The sequence below is a fragment of the Ictidomys tridecemlineatus genome, unplaced genomic scaffold (assembly GCF_052094955.1).
Source record: "Ictidomys tridecemlineatus isolate mIctTri1 unplaced genomic scaffold, mIctTri1.hap1 Scaffold_42, whole genome shotgun sequence".
NCBI classification, from domain to species: Eukaryota; Metazoa; Chordata; class Mammalia; order Rodentia; family Sciuridae; genus Ictidomys; species Ictidomys tridecemlineatus.
Window position 1 is genome coordinate 2,889,011 of NW_027522720.1, and position 8,519 is coordinate 2,897,529.

At 37.2% G+C, this 8,519-nt stretch overlaps 1 long non-coding RNA gene across 1 annotated transcript; it reads right to left on the minus strand.

Annotated features, from left to right (window-relative positions):
• Positions 1–431: 431 nt before the first annotated feature.
• Positions 432–7,376, minus strand: LOC144373511 (uncharacterized). Its single transcript, XR_013433166.1, has 4 exons — positions 7,282–7,376; positions 6,182–6,234; positions 4,576–4,671; positions 432–1,795 (listed from the first exon to the last, which is right to left on the minus strand). It is a non-coding gene; the product is annotated as an uncharacterized LOC144373511 (long non-coding RNA).
• Positions 7,377–8,519: the final 1,143 nt, after the last annotated feature.

Here is an 8,519-nt window from a genome sequence, read left to right on the forward strand (position 1 = left end):
AAATGGTGTGAATCTACTTCATGTACAAGTACAAAAAAGTGAAAAGTTGTGCTCCATTTGTGTTTTATGTAGTGGAATGCATTCTACTGTCATGTATAATTCATTAGAACAAATAAATAAATAATTTTTTTAAAAAGGAAATGAAGTACTCACGCATGCTTCAGGATGAAAGAATTTGAAAATACGATGATAAATGAAAGAAGTCAGACATGCAAAGACAAATATTGTAGGATTTGTTAATAGAAAATTCACAGTATCAGCAAATCTATAGTTAGAAAATAAATCCATGGTTGCTTAGGCTTGAGGAATACAGAGTTTATAATGAAATGGTAGTCTGGTTCTGAGTTGAAAAATGGTCACTAGTGATGGTTGAGTATATCTTCATACTGAACAATTTAATTGTATAATTAAGTGGGGTAATTAAAAGATTGTTAATTATGTATCAATAATGATCTTATTTAAATAGAGAGAGGGAACTAATAACATGGTAGTCCACATACTTATTGAGAGAAGCAAAGGGTCAAAGAAATGAAATTTTAACAGCTTCTTGACTTTCTCCACAAAGGGATCTTGTGGGTTGTTGAGAGAATCAATGTTCACTCCAAATGATGTCGCTGTGATCACATCCATACTATAGGCTCCAAAGATGCTGAATAGAGAAAGACATGGAAAGTTAAAACCAGTGGCTCTTCCCAATCCTTCCACTACACATGCAGCAAAAAGTAGGAGTAAGTTCACATACCCAGGCAAGACAAGCAGTGAGCCACACACTCACCGTTATCTGCTGGACTCTCAGATGACTCCATGATCCTTCACACTTACTATGAGGCCTTTATGAGTTGCAAATGAGTACTGCCCTTGTTCCAGGAGTGATGGGCACAGTGAGGTGAGGTAGACTCACTTCTGAACTCAAGAAGCTTACCCAAACAGGGATAAGATCCATAATCAGACATACTACAGTAGCACAAAAAGAATGTGAATGATGATAGTTTTGTTCAAACTGAGCTTCAGCAGGACAAGGGTGGAATAACTGAGTCTTCCTAGAGGGCTCAAATAAGGTGACCTTGACCTTGACAGTATTTTGTCTTCTAGTATATCCAAAGTCACAAATAGCAGCCAAACAAACCTTGGTGGATACAGGAGAGATCCTTTCTCCCCAGCTTCCCTGTCTCCACCTGGGAGAAGCTCCTTCTTGGATGAACAGTTGGAGTTGTGACTCCAAACTTGCTTTTGTCTGCTCATTGCACTAGCTCAACATTTGGAATTCAGAAGGCAGTTGGATGGGGCTCCTGGTGGAGCTTGGAATGCCAGAACTGCCCTGCTACTTACTCTTTCAAGTTTATAAACTTGCCCTTCTCTGATTCCAGTCTCATGTTATTCACCAACACATCTCCAGACTGGTTAATGATGGGGAATATCTATGCACAAAACAAAAGATCATGCATAGTTAAGTGAGGAGACTCAGTCCCCAACACTATGGCTTTCCCAGAATGAAGAAATATGAGACATTTATAATGATTCCCATTATACCTCTTCTAAAACATAAAGACAAAAAAACATTTTTTGGAAGTTCAAATTCAGAGGACTATCCGTTTGAAAGGGACTACTATCTCTCTCACTTTCTACCCATACCCAGATTAATCCTTTAAGTTTCCAATGAAAAACCTTCCTATTTTATTACCTCCTTGAATTTTCCACTAGTGAAGGTTGGAGACAGCAGTGTTCTTATTCTCTTCCACTGTTCGTCCCCAGACATGGTGATGGCTTTTTTCATAAATCCCACTAGACCAAAACTCTGGAGTCAAAGGAAAAGATATTTTGTCTACATAAATGTGGAGGTCTCCACAGTTGCAAAAGTTTGTTAAACAAGCTTTATTTAAAAAATGTTTAGTGTGTGATAGTAGAAAAAGAACACCTGGACTTAAGCCTAATGATGTGCAAGATTGACATCAAACCTACTAAAACCAGTGGGAAATGTGATAGTAGGAGCAAATGTGACTCCATTTTGTTTTATGACTTCATACTGTAAAACAACCATGCCAAGTAGAAAAGTCATGACTGGGACAAGATGTTCTTTTCCTTTTGCTATAGAAACCTTTAAGAACACAGAACTACCTAATGGGGTATTGTTTCTGTAACTAGAGTAACTGGGCTCTGTTTCTGTAACAGGGGTGACTGGGCTAACTCTGATTGGTTAGGCTTACCTCTGCTTGACTGCACTGTCCCACTTCTGTTTCCTGACTTGCTTGCACTGACTAGACGCCCTAAACAGGCTTATAAAAATGCCCTTGCAATTGTTTGGGGCTGATCAGGGGAACAGTTTTATGTTCTGGTCAGCTGCCACCAGTGTGCCTGAATAAAGGCTTGATTTGATTATATATGAGTGGTCTGGAAATCAGTTTGTGAAGCCCTGGGATGAAGCTTTAACTATAACATCCACTGCCTACTATGTCAGACATTCAATAGTATTTATTCCAAATGCCTAACCACCTAAGAGTTTGGAAGAGACACCCAGGTACCTCACATCATTTTTGGACTTTATATTCCAACCCTTGTTTAAATGTAAAATTTCCTTTGGTTGAAAGCTTTTTCCAGAGGAATAGACAGGAAGAAGACCTAAGAAGATCTAGTACAACCCCCAGGGCTATTGCAGAGGAGAAATGGGTTGGTGACAGATAACAGATGTTCTTGGTCAACTATATGTTACCTAAGATCAGTTCTGTCTTTACATGCATTTACAACATAAGCATCTTGATAAAGGGGTGCTTAGATATGATAATTTTAAAAATAATAATATTTGAAACATAAAATATTTTGTCTACATAAAACTCTCAGCTAATGTCAGAGAAAAGAAAAACAAATAAATAAAAGACATACAGAAAAAAAACACGTTATTAATGGAATTTCTTCCAATATTTTCTACAAGGGAAGAGGGGGAAAGAAAGATAATTCTATTTTTCACCTGGGTGCTAGCCCACCAAAGCAAAACCCCTGAAATTTAGTTCCAGCATATATAATATATTTTTGTACTAAAATGTATGCTTCCAGCCAGGCACAGTGGTCATGCCTGTAATCCTAGCAGCTCGGGAGTTTGGGACAGGATGATCACAAGTTCAAAGCCAGCCTCGGCAATGGTGAGGTGCTAAGCAATTCAGTGAGACCCTGTCTCTAAATAAAGTGCAATATAGGACCAAAGATGTGGCTCAGTGGTTGAGTGCCCCTGAGTTCAATCTTCAGTCCCACCCCACCCAAAAATAAATATATGCTTTCAACACTCATTCACTGTAAAATTTAGGAGATTAGAAACAGAGGAAAGTTTTTTCAACTTGACAAAGAGATTCTACAAAAAATCCATTTCAGCTAACCATACACTTACTGGTGGCAAACTGAATGCTTTCTCCCAAGCATCAGGAATAATTCTACAATGTATGCTCAGTCACATACAGAAAGACAAGTAAAAATATTCATCTGAGTGTAGATTAGTGATTTGAACATGTTGGGAAGTAAATAGAGGCTAGATTTGGGCAGTGTGAAATATATGTATTATTAAACATAGCAGCAAATCTTATTATCATCCACAATTATCATACACTAATCAAAGATTTTAAAAAATTTTTTGTGATGCTGAGAATTTAACTCCAGACTTTGTGTCTTTGAGGCAATCACTCTACCAACTGAGCTAAACCCAGTCCCCAAAGTTTTTAAAAAGTGAAGATAGAGATTGTATGGGAATCCACACACACACATCAGCCTCATCTAAAATTGGGGTAAACTTTGGAAGATTAAAGTCTATATCCTTCTAAAGAAATGTTCACTCTCATAGCTCTTATACAATCTCACACTGGAATTCCCAGCTAATGTCAGAGGAAAAGAAAAACAAACAAATAAAAAGCATACAGATAGGATTTTCCCTATTTGTAGGTGCAAACGTTGACCACTGTGGTCAACACACAAGAAACCAGGCACTTTTCTAAGGTTAATGAAGAATTGGTGAAAACACATTAAAAACACAATCTAAAACTGCACAAATGTAGGCATGTGATACATTTGCACAGAGCTGCACACTCATACATATAGGCACAAAAAACAGGAAAAATAAAAATAAAAACTTAGATTGTATCAATTTCCTGTTACTATAGAAATAGGAACTTAATAAATTTATAGTCATGTAAAAAATTATCATTGGGTAAAACAGAATAAATTATACATGCAACTGCCTGATAATTTTTTTGGCAAGGAATGACCTCTGAACCTATAAATATCTCAGGATAAAAATTCAGTTAATAAATAAATAAATGTTACTTTGAATTAGTCAAAGGGGAACAAATGGAAGGGTGAGGGGATGAGAATAGAAAATACTGTAGAATGAATCACACACAACTTTCCTATCTTCGTATATGAATACACAACTAGAGAAACTTCACATTATGTCCAAACACAGGCTTGGGAAGTTGTACATTGTATGTATAATATGTCAAAAGACATTCTAGTGTCATGTATAACTGAAAAGAATACATTAAAACTTAAATATAACTAACTAAATGTGAAAATGTTGAAAAGTGAATGCTTACCCACCGGTTACTGAAGACAGAATAAAATTCTTTGATGAGCACTGTTTTGATAGTGCTTGGCTCCATAATAAACAAAACAGGCTGTCAACCATCATATATGCTGTGTTAGAAAAATAGGGCTTATTAAATCTAACAGGCCAGATTTTGCAGCAGAAATCCAGACTTCGATCCTGATGTTACCTATTCTACCTGCCTAGCCCTACAATACATAGCAACATAAAGTTCTAGTTGAGGATTCTGACCTCAGAAGACACTGCAGTCTTCATAGCATAAAGGGTAATGTAGATAAAGTAGGTAGAAAGAGACAAAATACACCACCTAAGAGATCATAATTAGAAATAGCATTGGAACACTTGTTAAATCTAGATAGTGAATACAATAGTATTGCCTACACTATTTTCCATAACTTATTTATTTATTATTTATTGTAATTATTGGTGGACAGAATGCCTTTATTTGTTTATTTTCATATGGTGCTAAGGATCAAACCCAGTGCCTCACACGTGCTAGGCAAGTGCTCTGCCACTGAGCTGCAGCCTCAGCCCATAGTCTCCATAACTTTTTACATAGCCAAATATAGGTTTGTGAAAAAAATTGAAGGCAGACAATTGAATAACTTCTCACAATTATTAAGTTTTTCAAGTGGTAGCTAAAATGGGGGATTTGGAGACCCAGTGGAGCATGTTGTATCCTTGGATCACATGTTGTGTCCTTGGGCCATGTCAACTGAGCAGAACACTCTGGCCAGGCCTGTGGCTTTCTGGGGATTGATGAGAGAAGATAAAGAAGAAGAGTCAATGTCTTCTACCACTATTTTTAGTGGAGAGCAAAATTATTACATGTCTTCTTTGGCTCCCACCAATCCCCCACCAGCTCTAAAAGAGAATAGTTGCTTTACTTAGCTGAGGCACCCTCCAATATAAACCCTATCAATTCACCAGGAAACTCACTAGTGGAACTATATCCTATGTCTGGTCTCAACATCAAATGGATGAAGAAGAGAAAGAAATGCTTTATTGAAAAGTCAACACTGAAAACTTAAAAATGGCATATGAGCAACAATAATCATGAAAATATAAAAGAAGAAAGAAAGTTAAGGAAATGAAAAAATCTGAGCAGAAATGGTTTCCCATCTGCTTCCCAGTACCTCCCAGCCTTTTGTTCAAAAGCATACATTAAATCTAAAATTTAAATAAGAGAATTTGTCTTTAAATTAAAAGGAAATCAATGGAGGAAATAGATTATGCCATAAATTTATAAGCCAATGATTTTAAAAAACAATTCTCAAATAATACATTTTATTCATCTAAAGGGGACAAAAAGAAAGAAAAATCTGGAAGATAGGAATAGCCAGGCATTGGACACAAACTAAGGCTGGAAACTCTGGGTCATCAAAAGCAGGAGAAAAGCCAAAACATGCAACATTCTCAACCTAAGTCAGACTGTAGACCCAGATTCATGGTGAGATGCAGAACCTTTGGCAGGACAAGCCTCTAAGGACTTTGCAGCACAGAGGGTTGCATCCAAAAGCTCGGGGCTGAGGTTGTCCTCATGCTTTGGGGCACCACATCATAACAAGTCTACCAAAGATAAATTTCCAGAATACTCACCCCCATGTTTTTACATACTTTTTATAACATTCTGTGTCAAAATTAGACAAACCCTAGGAAGAAGAACAAAATGAAATTACATTACTGTTGCAAATGTACTGACATTGCATTAAATGACCCAAATCTCATGAAATCAGGCTTCTTGTTTCTAACAGGTGGTTAGAGAGAAGCTCTTATTCAGAGGCTTCTGAGGAGAAAAGAGAAAATATGCAATGTTTGAAATAAAATATGTAAAGTCACTTGGATTTTCTCTATTATACATAATCAACCAATTTCCCTTGTCTATGAATACAACATGCTTCTCTTCTGCAATATTTCTTCTTCTACTTATGTTGTCTCATAAATACTTGGACCTTCTGAATTATCACCTCCATGGGCACATGAGGAAACACAGGGTGAGGAAAGTGAGTGTTTCCCAGGGCCACGCATAAACTTTTATCTCCTCATTGAGGATCATTTTAATTTATCTCAGGTTTTAACTAGAATTCTAGTAAAATTAGGGACTTAAGGACACCAGCAACCTCTTCTAGCCTAAAAGATTTATGTTATCACAATCCTGTTGTTGAGTAAGTAAGTGACATAGTGAGCAAATAAAAAGCTAACTTGCCCTATGTTGTAGCTCAACTTGGAAAAGGGAAGTTGCTACCTCTCTGCCCATAGGACACAGATAGTTAGACACTGGCTCTGAGTTTTCATCATAGAAACTAAGCAATTAATCTTCCTCATGCTAAGTTTTATTTGTAATATTTTAACTGTACAAATAAAGCATCCCAGAGGTTTGAGTGTGTCTTCCTATAACCTGCACTGAGAAAAATAAAAATCCTCTGAGAATGCTCACAGTTTGCTGAACATAAAGTCCACAGCTTACAATGTGGATGTGCCAGAGTCCTGATCTCATCAACAGAAGGGAACCTGAGGCCAGGAGGAGTTGTAAACAGAGCCCCAGGGTAAACCTCACTGTGCTTTGGATGGGGATCTCACACAGTTTCTGAAGCTTAGAAATCTTGAAACTTCTCTCATGGAGCTGAATTTCTACTTATGTAACTAAGCAGATGTTTGCAACCATAAGAGGCAAAACAGGGAGCACAAATGATACTCACCTGGCGATAATTAAGAACAGTTCCCAAAAAAAGGAAGAGGCGTTGGCCCAGGAATTCCCAGCTTTTTAAAATATACATGTGAATAGGTCCCATATCTATAAAGTGGAAGAGAAATCCAGATCAAGGGATTGTGACTGTGTGTATATAGTGGCTCAAGAGTCACTTATCAAGAATGGGAGCCATGAAGCCAGGCAGGTAACATGTAGGCCATGAATAACAACAAAGCTCCAATGGCCCTAATCATATCTGCTAATCATCTCCTCTCTCACATTCCCTGAGAGACTCCAAAAGTCACAATACTTAGCTCAGAGCAGCTAATTCCATCACTAGGCTCCCAAATGCTACAGTGAATATCTGATATAAGTCCCCAAACATGAACTTAAAAATTCCTGAGCAATTCAGCCTAAATTTCTTCTAGGTCATTTCACTCACTGGTGTCAGTTCAGGAAGATGACTTGATACCATCACGTTGGCCTCTCTAGTGGCCTCCAGTGGGGGTTGTCCCCACTCTGGACCTTCTTCCCTCAGCAGAGAGAAATATTCTCTCACTTTTTCATAATTCCTATCTGGATGCCTTTTATTGCATCCCTCGTCCATGTTCTCTTTTACTCATCTGCTGTAAGAGATTAAGAACCTTGGCATATGGGGAAACTGTTGAATAAGAATAACCAGCTGGGAAGGTATATTTAAAGATATGTGCAATCTACAACATGGATGTATGTATTAGATTAATATTCCTTCAATTGTTCAAAAAAGATGGGTCATTTTTAAACAGATTGGTTTTCACAAATACAGAACCCTAGGGTCCTATTTTGACCTTCAGAAGGAACGTGAGGAACATACCTCAAAAAACTTGCACTATTGAACAGAATAAAATTAAAACATTTCTATTAATTTTAAAATGCCACTGGAGGGAAAATAGATACAACACCTGAATACCACCTGAATACCACCCTTTACTTCAATTGTTACCACCAGGTTTATATTTTCTATTTTCACATCATTATGAATGCCAACTCTCATAAAAGTGGATTTAAGGTAGAAGTCAAAGATCTCTTTGGGGCAATGTCTTCTACTCTCAGTCAGAAATAACTGCTCTTTTTACCTGATCCATGAAACCAGGAATCTCACTATTTTTTAAATATTTGTTTTAGTTGTTGGCGGACACAATACCTTTATTTTATTTATTTATTTTTATTTGGTGCTGAAGATCAAACCCAGTGCCTCACACATGCCAG